Genomic DNA, 10,505 nt, shown 5'->3' on the forward strand with positions numbered 1-10,505 from the left:
CTGCTCTCCCATACCTGCATCGACGGCTGAAGTGCCCTTGAGCAAGGCACCTAACCCCTCACTGCTCCCCGAGCGCCGCTGTATGAAGGCAGCTCTCTGCTCTGGGTTAGTGTGTGCTCACCTGTGTGTTCACCAATTCACGGATCACGGCTCCACGGATGGGATAAATGCAGAGACCAAATTCCTTGTATACGCAAGTATACTTGGCCAAGAAGCCTGCTTTTTAAAATTATTATTATTATAACTAGATTTACCACAAAGTTCTTTTTTTACACATCAGTTATATTCTGTCCAGGATTCATGGGGCACTGAAAGAGCGGGGTGCATGAAACTTGGAGGGCCCCACAAGGATGACACAGAACCATTCAGTGGGGAGACCCAAGGTCAAACTAGGACCACGGAGCGAGACCAGAGCACTCAATGGACTCTTCTCAACCCTCTATCCTCGGTCCTCGATCCTCGATCCTCCGGCTCGTTCCCACTGATCTATAAAGAACACCCATTGTTGCCGCCCCATTCGGAACGAGCCGGAGGATCGAGGACCGAGGAGAGAGGGTTGAGAAGAGCCCAGCATTTTTAAATGCTTTATTGGTTCAAACTGACTAACGTTTCCCCTTCTTCTTTTGACTCAGAAGAAAACGTATGGGCATCACAATGTAAGTCACTTTGGACCATTACAGCGTTGAAAAATATCTAGTGCTCCGGTCTCGCTCATTGTTCCTGTTCCGTGAGCACCAGCCAGGCTGAAGCGCAACTGACCCCCTGCTATGACCCCCGCCCGCCCCCCAAAGAGAACTGTAGGGCTAAATATGTTTGTATGTTGGTCTAATGGGGCCATGTCAACCTATCCCATAACCACTCATTAGATGTATATCACCACCAATGTGTAGGATCGGTATAACACACTCTGAATGCATGCCAAGTTTTGTGGAATTCTGTTCATGGCAAGTAGGCACATGGACACAAGCACACAGATAAAAACACACATAAACACGTACACACAATTACTCCCACACACACACACACACACACACACACACACACACACACACACACACACACACACACACACACACACACACACACACACACACAAGCTAACCCACACACACAGCTGATATCTGTCCTTCTCCTTTAACCAGCCACACATTATCTGCATGTTGAATTTGACACAAAATGTGTTGCCCATGAGCACACTCAACAGATGTGTTGAAGTTACACACAATTTGTGTCATTTTTAACACTTTTTAGAGTGTACTATTGCAGTATTTAACATTACATTTAAGTATAAGAATATACTGGTTTGGTTCCGTGAAGGAAAGTCGGTCCCTGCCTTTATTCCAATCCATGCATTAGTGAACACATACAGCACACGGTGAACATAGTGAGGTGAATCACACACTAACACGGAGCAGTGAGTTGCCTGCTCAAGACAAGCGGTGCTCGGGGAGCAGTGAGGGGTTTGGTGCCTTGCTCAAGAGCACTTCAGCCGTGGATGTGAGCGTGGGAGGGCAGTGCTGATGTATAGCGCCACCTAGTCAGAAATGAAAAGGGAAAAACAAGGCATTGTAATTGTATCTTTGGCTGACAGGTTCAAAAATGTAGGAAACTTGAACTGTAGGGCTATGACACCATCTGAATGCATGCCAAGTTTTATGGAATTACAGTCATGGGAGGCCATATATTACACACACACACACACACACATGTGTGTGAATGCACATACACATATACACACACACAAACACATACACATGCATGCACACACACGCAAGCACACACACACACACACACACACACACAGATAAACACATAAACACGCACGCACACACGCACGCACTCACACACACACAAAACATGAACACACCCACAAGCACATGCACGCACGTACTGTATGGATGCACACATTCACACATGCAGGTAAGTAAGCAAATGGGCACACACACACACACACACACACACACACACACACATAATGAATAGATACTGTACATAGTACACTGCACTACATCACAGATCAGATGTCTGATGATGACAAATTGACAAGCGTGATTTTTGTTTGAGGAGATGATGTGCAGGACTAGGCAGCGGTCATAATTTGTACTGCTCTGCGTGAATCAGCAGATGTGTTCAAATTCTGCACAATTTGTGTTATTTTTAACACACCACTTTTCAGAGTATACCATTACAGTACTGTATATAACATTAAGTATTCATCTATTACATTTATTCATAAGAATAATTACAAATCTTGATCCCTTCTTATCATTAATGGCTAATAATTTGTATCTTCTCACACTGTTTTACAGACTTGCTGGCTGTAAACTCACATATAAGTCCTGTGAACTTCTGGCCTCAATTCTGCAGTCTCCAAACTCCTTGGTCAAGATGTTTCTGAGTAACAATAATCTGGGAGATTCTGGAGTTCAGCTTCTTTCTAAAGGACTGTCTGGTCCCCACTGCAGACTGCAGACATTAAGGTTGGTGTTAGATTATTTGTATTACATTGTGCCACATTGTTACCCTGGAAATCCAGAGTTGTTGCAAGAGCATAATATGAGTTGTATATGCGAGACACTGTGATCCATGATGCATGTTATTACCGCTTGCATCCGCGGAACCAAATCAGTGTATCTGATATAGGCGGGCAAGAGGCAAGCTAAACTGATGACAACAGCGCTGCAACATTGGAATTCAGTAAACATTGGTCATAGTGTTATACAAGTCAAAGTCTGGAATCAGTCAGAGTAAACATTGGTCGTAGTGTTGTCCAATTGCATGCTTGGTGCCGCCCCTCGTGTTGGGCCGTTACATTATTCGTGTCCAGACCCTTAATCTTTCTAGATTACCAGTACGCTGAGGATCACAAACGACTGGAATAAAATGACTTACATGTTGGATATGAACATTGTATACTGAACAAAATAAACACAATATATTCGTTTTCATGAGTAAAGGGGATGATAGCATGGTGGTTAAGGAGCATAGCATGCAGGCTAGCAATAGGCCTGGAAAGTTGTTAAATTCCCAGTTTCTACTGTTGTGCCCTTGAGCAAGACACTTAACCCTGAGTTGCTCTGCGGACAATGTAGGTGCCCTTGTAATGTAATTGACATACAGTATGGAAGTCACTTTGGGAAAAAGTGTCTGATGAATTAATAACTGTAAAACAAATGTAAATGTAACTGAAATGTAACTTTGTTCAGAAATGTGATAAAGTCCATACAAGCCAGCACTTCAGCTCTACATTGAGCTCATAGGCAACAGCTCTGTTGCACATTCCTGCAGTCAGCACACCAATTGCATGCCCCCCCAAACTTGTGACATCAGTAGCCCTGTTTACATGGACAATGAGGTGAAAACTCATGGAATTAGGCACACACATCATTTGGTACAATGAACACACAGGGATAAAGGCTTGACCCCGGGCGCCACCATCTTTGTTTGTGGAGTCATGCGGTTTATCCTCGTTCTCCTCAGTTATGGGCGCTGCCATCTTTGTTTGTGGAGTCATGCGGTTTATCCTCGTTCTCCTCAGTTATGGGCGCTGCCATCTTTGTTTGTGGAGTCATGCGGTTTATCCTCGTTCTCCTCAGTTACGGGCGCTGCAATCTTTGTTTGTGGAGTCATGCGGTTTATCCTCGGTCTCCTCGGTGCACTCTCAGTGGGACAGTTGATTTTACGACCAGAAGGGGGCGTGTCTCTGTGAAATGTTGAGACAGCTGGGAGATTTCACACTTTACAACTCGGGCTATAGGGTGCAAACCAATTGTGGCATTACCTCTACTATTCCTAGAAATGTCATCAGATTAGTTTCACATTGTGTGGATGAACTCACAGGCGTCTACGGTAAATGTTACAGTATATACTGAAATCAATGGATGAAGAGTATTGAGTATTGTGGTCAGCAAATAGTTTCACCGACAAAAGTTAGTGGACCTCCCTAAGACCAGCATAAGGGATGGGGGTCATGCACTCACACTAATACTCACAGACACACCACACACACACACACACACTCACACACTCACACAAACACTCACAGACCATTATGGAAATTAAGTATGAAGTAAATGAAGTATTTCTCCTACTGGAGAAAGACTCACTGGATCACTTTAATGCAAAAATGGCAAGTATTATGGCAAGTATTATGGATGACATATGGATGACATTGCTCCATTAAAATTCAAGAAAGTTAAGGAGAAACAGAAAGCACCATGGAAGCAGAATCCTGCGGTTAAACTCCTAAAAAGAGAGTGTAGGAAGACTGAAAGAAAATGGCGTAAATGCAAACTTCAGATCCACTATGAAATCCATAAAGAGATGCTCCACACATATAACTCTGAAATATGCAAAGCAAGACAATCATTCTTTTCTCACATCATCAGTAGAAGTTCAAATAACACTTGTGTTTTATTTTCCACTGTAGATAAATCCTCCCTCACAATTAGCACCCGAACTTCTCTCAACTAATAAATGCAATGAGTTTTCATCTTTTTTAAAGGTAAAATTGACAAAATCAGACTCAATATATCTGCTAAATTACTCATTCAACACCCGGAACTTCCAGCTACAAATAGAGGGAAACTTAACTTGATGTCAGAGTTCAATTTAATAGACTACGAAACACTTGAAAAAACAGTACAGATTCTCAGCTCCTCCACGTGTGTCATGGGGTGCTTCTCAAAGTCAAGGATTGCTCCTTCCAAGCCACTTTTTCAAGGACATTACGTCATCAAATCTCGTCAAGCACTGTTCCGAAGTCAAGGATGCTTTCAAATTCTAGCAAGTACTGAGTCCTTCGTTCTGAGAATTTCGAAGAATTTTGGAGGATGCATCGATGGATCCTCGGAGTGAAGAAATAACCCACAATCCTTTGCGTATGAACAATTAGAAATTTTCTGACGGTGTGGTTTAAAAAAAAAGAGAGAGGGAGATGGAAAGTAGATGCAAAGAAGCAGTGCGTGTAAATGTAGGCTAAATATGATTTATCAAGTGTTTTGTTAATGCCATCGTATATTTGCTCAGGCATTTATATCAAGTTATTGTGCATATTCATCATATGCATATGTCAATGTGCATGAACAAGTTGTGATAGACTTGTTATTAATTTATCTCAGAACTTCGCCCAATACGAACGTTGTAGAAGTTTAACATTACCGTTGCTGTTGCCAATTACCGGTATAGCTTTCCATTGACACTAACACAATTATAAACTACGGATTGTGATATGTGAAGACCAAGTTGAATGTGGAAATACTGTAGGCTACTCCAAAAAGTTTATTTAGAGGAAAGTGCAGCCGCAGTTGTCGGAACTCCTGTAAAAGCAGCACAATTTCCACGGTTCTAATTAAGCGCGCAGCCGGAACCGTGCACAATTGACGTGCACTTCAGCACTCGCTAGGCTGTTCCATTGCATGTGATCTTGACGGCTGGAGAGGGTACTGGGAAGGTGTGTAGCCTTGTCTCTCTAGCACTCGACTTGAAAGAAAGCATTCTATCAAGGACGAGCTCTTGACTTTGAGAAACACCCTTAGACACCCTGCCTACAAATTTCTTCAAAACTGTTTTTCACCGCAGATGTCCTTCACATTGTAAATGCATCACTGCTGTCTGGCACTTTTCCTAAGTCCCTAAAAACAGCTGTTGTAAAGCCACTGCTCAAGAAGAATAACCTAGATGCCTCCAAGCTAAACAATTACAGGCCCATATCAAATCTACCTTTTATTGGCAAAATTATTGAAAAAGTGGTCTTTAATCAACCAACAACCTTCTTAACATCAAATGAGTATTTTGGTTACTTTCAGTCTGGTTTTCGGGCAAATCACAGCACTGAAACAGCTCTCATTAAGGTTTTCAATGACATACGTCTCAACACAGATTCTGGTAAAACATCAGTCCTAGTGCTACTCGACCTTAGTGCAGCTTTTGACACTGTTGACACAATATTTTACTACACAGACTAGAACACTGGGTTGGATTTACAGGCATAGTTACCAACTGGCTCAAATCCTATCTACAACAGAGGAGCTTCTTTGTTGCCATCGGCAACTGTACCTCAACACCAACGTCCTTGACCTGTGGTGTTCCCCTGGGGTCAATCTTGGGGCCACTATTATTCAACCTCTATATGCTCCCACTTGGGCAAATTATCCAAAATAATTTGATTTCATATCATAGCTATGCAGATGACACACAAATATACTAAGCTCTGTCTCCTAATGACTATGGTCCCCTTGATTCTCTGTGTCAGTGTATAGAACAAATCAACACGTGGATGTCTCAAAATTTTCTTCAGCTGAACAAAGAAAAAAACTGAAGTCATTGTATTTGGTAAAAAGGAGGAAAGACTTAAGGTTGCCACTCTCCTTGACACAAAAGGATTGAAGGCAAAGGATACTGTTAAAAATCTTGGTGTATTAATCGACAGTGATCTCAATTTCAACAGCCACATGAAAATGATAACTAAATCAGCTTTTTACCACCTCAAAAATATTGCCAAACTGAGAGGGCTAATGTCAAAACATGATTTAGAAAAACTCATTCATGCATTTATCTCTAGCAGGGTTGATTACTGCAATGGACTGTTCACAGGCCTTCCTAAAAAGACTATCAAACAGCTTCAGGTGATTCAAAATGCAGCAGCTAGGGTTCTCACAAAAACAAAAAGAACTGAGCACATTCTCACCTGGTAAGTCTCACCCAGGGGCGCTATACATGGCGTCACAACCAAGTACTAAAATGCTTGGCAGCAGCAATCGAGGATAAGCGGAGAGAAGTTAATTCATTAGCAGCAAGTAAGATGTTCAGCAAATTAACTTTGTACGTCAGGGGGGTCAATCTCGTTCCACAAAGGCCAAGTGTAAAACCGGCTCTTTGGTAAATGGAGCGGGTTGGGAAATGAAGGCTGATCTAGGCCAGCAGATGGCGGTACCTTCACATATAGTGAGCGCTAGATTAAGACCAGATTTACTCTTGTGGACAGATAGAGAAAAAGTGGTGTTCATCATAGAATTAACTTTTCCTTGGGAAGACAGAGTAAAAGAGGCCAATGAGTTAAAGAGAGCAAAATACACTGAAATAGCAGAGGAGGCAGCTCAGCGAGGTTGGAGTGTGAGACTAAGGCCTATTGAAATTGGTGCACGAGGGTTTGTGGCCAGATCTGTCTGAGTTGGGCATTCGTGGACGAAGTCTAAGGCAAGTGGTTAGTAACATGTCTTTGGCAGCAGAACGAGCAGGTGAATGGTTGTAGGTAAGGAGAAGCTCTACTTCCTGGGGCGCAAGTTAAGGTAAGCTAGCTGGCTTATTTGCTCTGTGTTTGTGACACGGTGCCTAGGTTTATGGTGTGTTGGTTGTTGGTTAGGGTTTTTAAGATTATGGTTAAGTCCGCACTCAAAGGGATAAGCCAACCTAACCAACCTAGACCATGCCTTGTCAGGTTCCGGCCCAGGATCAGTCCTTTTCATGTCACTTCCTGTTGGGTTCCTGTTTCCTGTTGTCATGTCCTTGTCTACCCTTGTTGTGCTTTTGTTCCTTGACCCGATCCCTCACCTGAGCCTTGTTCCCTGATTATTGCATTGTTCCTTTCACCTGTGTCTTGTTAGTCTTGTTAAGTTCTTTAAAGGTATACTATGTGTGGCAAAGTGGATGGTTTGCTAAATTGACACGACGACTACGCCATCTGAGGCCCTTCCCCACAGAATATGAGTTCTACGAGACTTGTTAATGGGTTAAGCTAACGGCAAAACAGGTTCGGGGTCACAGAAAACCAGAGAGGCATGTGTTCCAAAAATAAACTCTTTTTTTATTATCATTAAAACATAGGGAGTGTTCTCTCCAGTGTGGGTTCGCTCAAGTCAGTATTACTCTCCAGTGTGGATTCGCTAACAGCAGTAGTACTCTCCAGAGTGAGCTTGCTAAAGTCAGTAGAGGTGGCTATTCAGGGAATGAGACACTCGTGAATAAATAGCACGTCAATGCACAGCACTCAGTTGTCACAGCAAACAGTGTAAATCACAATCACTACACGCAGGAAAGGGTGACAATCATGACACGCAGTGTAACAAGTTGGAATAGCCTCCGTAACCGAACTGATCTGCTACACAAAGAACATACAATTAAAACCTATGCAAGCTACATATAAGTTTAAAACAGTTAACGTGACCTACCGCTCAGATGTGGTCAGTTACGACAGCCCATGTTCGGCAACTAGCTGCAGTCCTAAAACCCCAAAGTCTGAGTCAGCCTATTTCTGATAAATAGGCTACATAAACGTTACTACAAACACAAATGCCACAATCACCTACCGAAGTCGGCGGACACACAGAGCCGGCCAGGGGAGAAGCCAAATACGGGGAACGGTGAAGGCTGGAGTCAGGTAACAATGCGGCTACGACGTCAGCCTTCAAAATAAAAGCTAAACTTTATAGCCGCTCCCACGTATTGATTGGCTCTGGGCGATTGGAGGTGAGCCACTCAGCAGGGCACTGCCGAGCTAACTAATGCTGCATTCCAGACCTCATCCAAACAAGTGGGAGGTGGGACCTACCCTACCTGAAAGGTTCTACCTCCCACTTCAAAGCGTTCCAAGCATTTTGGAGTGGGAGGTTTAGAAGACATGGGTGACCGACGTAACGTTAGCATACCGTCGTAACGTTAGCATATTAGGCTAGGCTAACTGTATAACGTTCTAACGTTACTTTCACAATACGTTGTATTCTTTGTTGACACAATTTTAAGTCATAATATGAAGAACAAGTTAATTACCGTGTCTAAAACAACCCTACCCTAAAGTTTATAGCGCATTCCTTGAAGTTACCCCTCACGGAACATGTCTCCATGGGCGCCGCCATAATCCTCCCACTTCATTTTGTTGAGGTCGGGGCAGGTTGAGCTCATACGAGTTTGCGAGTAGGAGCTCCCACTTCGACAGGCGTTCCAGTGCATCTTTTGTAGTTGGAGGTAGGATAAATCCCACATCCCACTAGTTTAAATGCTGTCTGGAATGCACCATAAGAGGGCATGGACCTAGTCCTGCTACATATGCAACGTTTTTCAGTTAATCAATTCGTTCCATACTGTTATATATGATTAAATGAGTCATTACCGGTCGAACTGTGTTTTTTTTGGCCGCTCTAGTGGTCTGTAGCGGTAAAACCACACTTGCAACTTCAGGAGACACCGGGCACGCACCCATGCTCTACTCCAGGAAGTGTCATGTAAAGTCTCATGAAAAGGCACCGCAGACTGACCGATTGAGGAGTTTTGTCAAATATACACGCTAAAGCTGTAGGGGAAGCTCTGCAGAGAAATATGCAAGCATAAAACGAGCGAAAATGAAAAGTGAAAGCGAAACCGGCGATGAAATCGCCAATCCTGCATAGTATACCTTTAAACCCTGTCTCTACGTGTGTTCTTTGCTGGATTATTTTGAGTCTTTCAGTCCTTGTCAAGTCGTAAGTGTCCTCTGTGCAAAGTCTTAATTTTTGTGAGTTTTGACTATTTTTGGATTTCCTTTTGCCTTTTGGATTGTGATTAGTTTTTTAAGACTCTTCTGAGTGTTGGACTATTTTTGCCTTGCCTGTTTTGTGGGGTTTGTTTTTACCCTGTCTGAATCCTAATTTTTGGAACAACCATTTTGAAGCTGAGTTTTGACATTAAAAATCCTACGAATCCTGATTTCTTGCCTGCTTTTGGGTCCAATCCTGCGAGCCGGTCCTCAGACCGTGACATGCTTAGGTTAGTGTGAGGGATCAAGCAGTAGGCTCGGAGACATGGGATTGCGGGTTCAACAAAAATGGATTTATTCCAAATTAAAAACAAAGTGTCTGTGCCCAAAATCAGGATAACTTTAACAGAAGACTTCACCCTCCACCATGAACCACAGAATGAGCACAAAAGGAAACTTATATACAAACTGGTCAAACTAAAAGCTGTTAAAAGGGATCCCATCAAAATCAATTAACTTATTGAAAACAACAAAACATTGGAAAAGATAACAAAACACTTCTCTAGAGATAAATAAACTATAAATTAAGTAAATTGCAAATACCTTCTTGTTACTAACAAAACGACCCCAAATCAACAATACACAAATTCCCTCCATTCCCCTCTGGTCAAGACACAGTTGAACGCAGCCCAGATGTTGATAAGCAGACGGAACGTTCTGCTCCGTCTTGCCAGTCAGGAAGATCCGCCCGGACCAACCATCGCAATGCACACCGCTCCCCCAAGTGCCGGCTGCACTCCCGGAAAACACCACGAGCCCCAGGGTAAATGAAAATAGACATGAACAAACATAAATGAACCAGAACATAACGGAAAAGCTGCGTGCACTCAACTTAACAATTATGTGCTGTTACATTAATCAATAAAGTGTCAAATGAAATATGTGTTGTGTGATCACTGAAATGTTATGGGTTGTAATAAGTGCATATGTATATGTATAAGAATGTGTCGTGAATGCAGGTATGTACACATGTAAGAAATGTGTAATTAAATAATTA

Source organism: Sardina pilchardus, chromosome 1 (genome assembly GCF_963854185.1).
Source record: "Sardina pilchardus chromosome 1, fSarPil1.1, whole genome shotgun sequence".
Lineage (NCBI taxonomy): Eukaryota > Metazoa > Chordata > Actinopteri > Clupeiformes > Clupeidae > Sardina > Sardina pilchardus.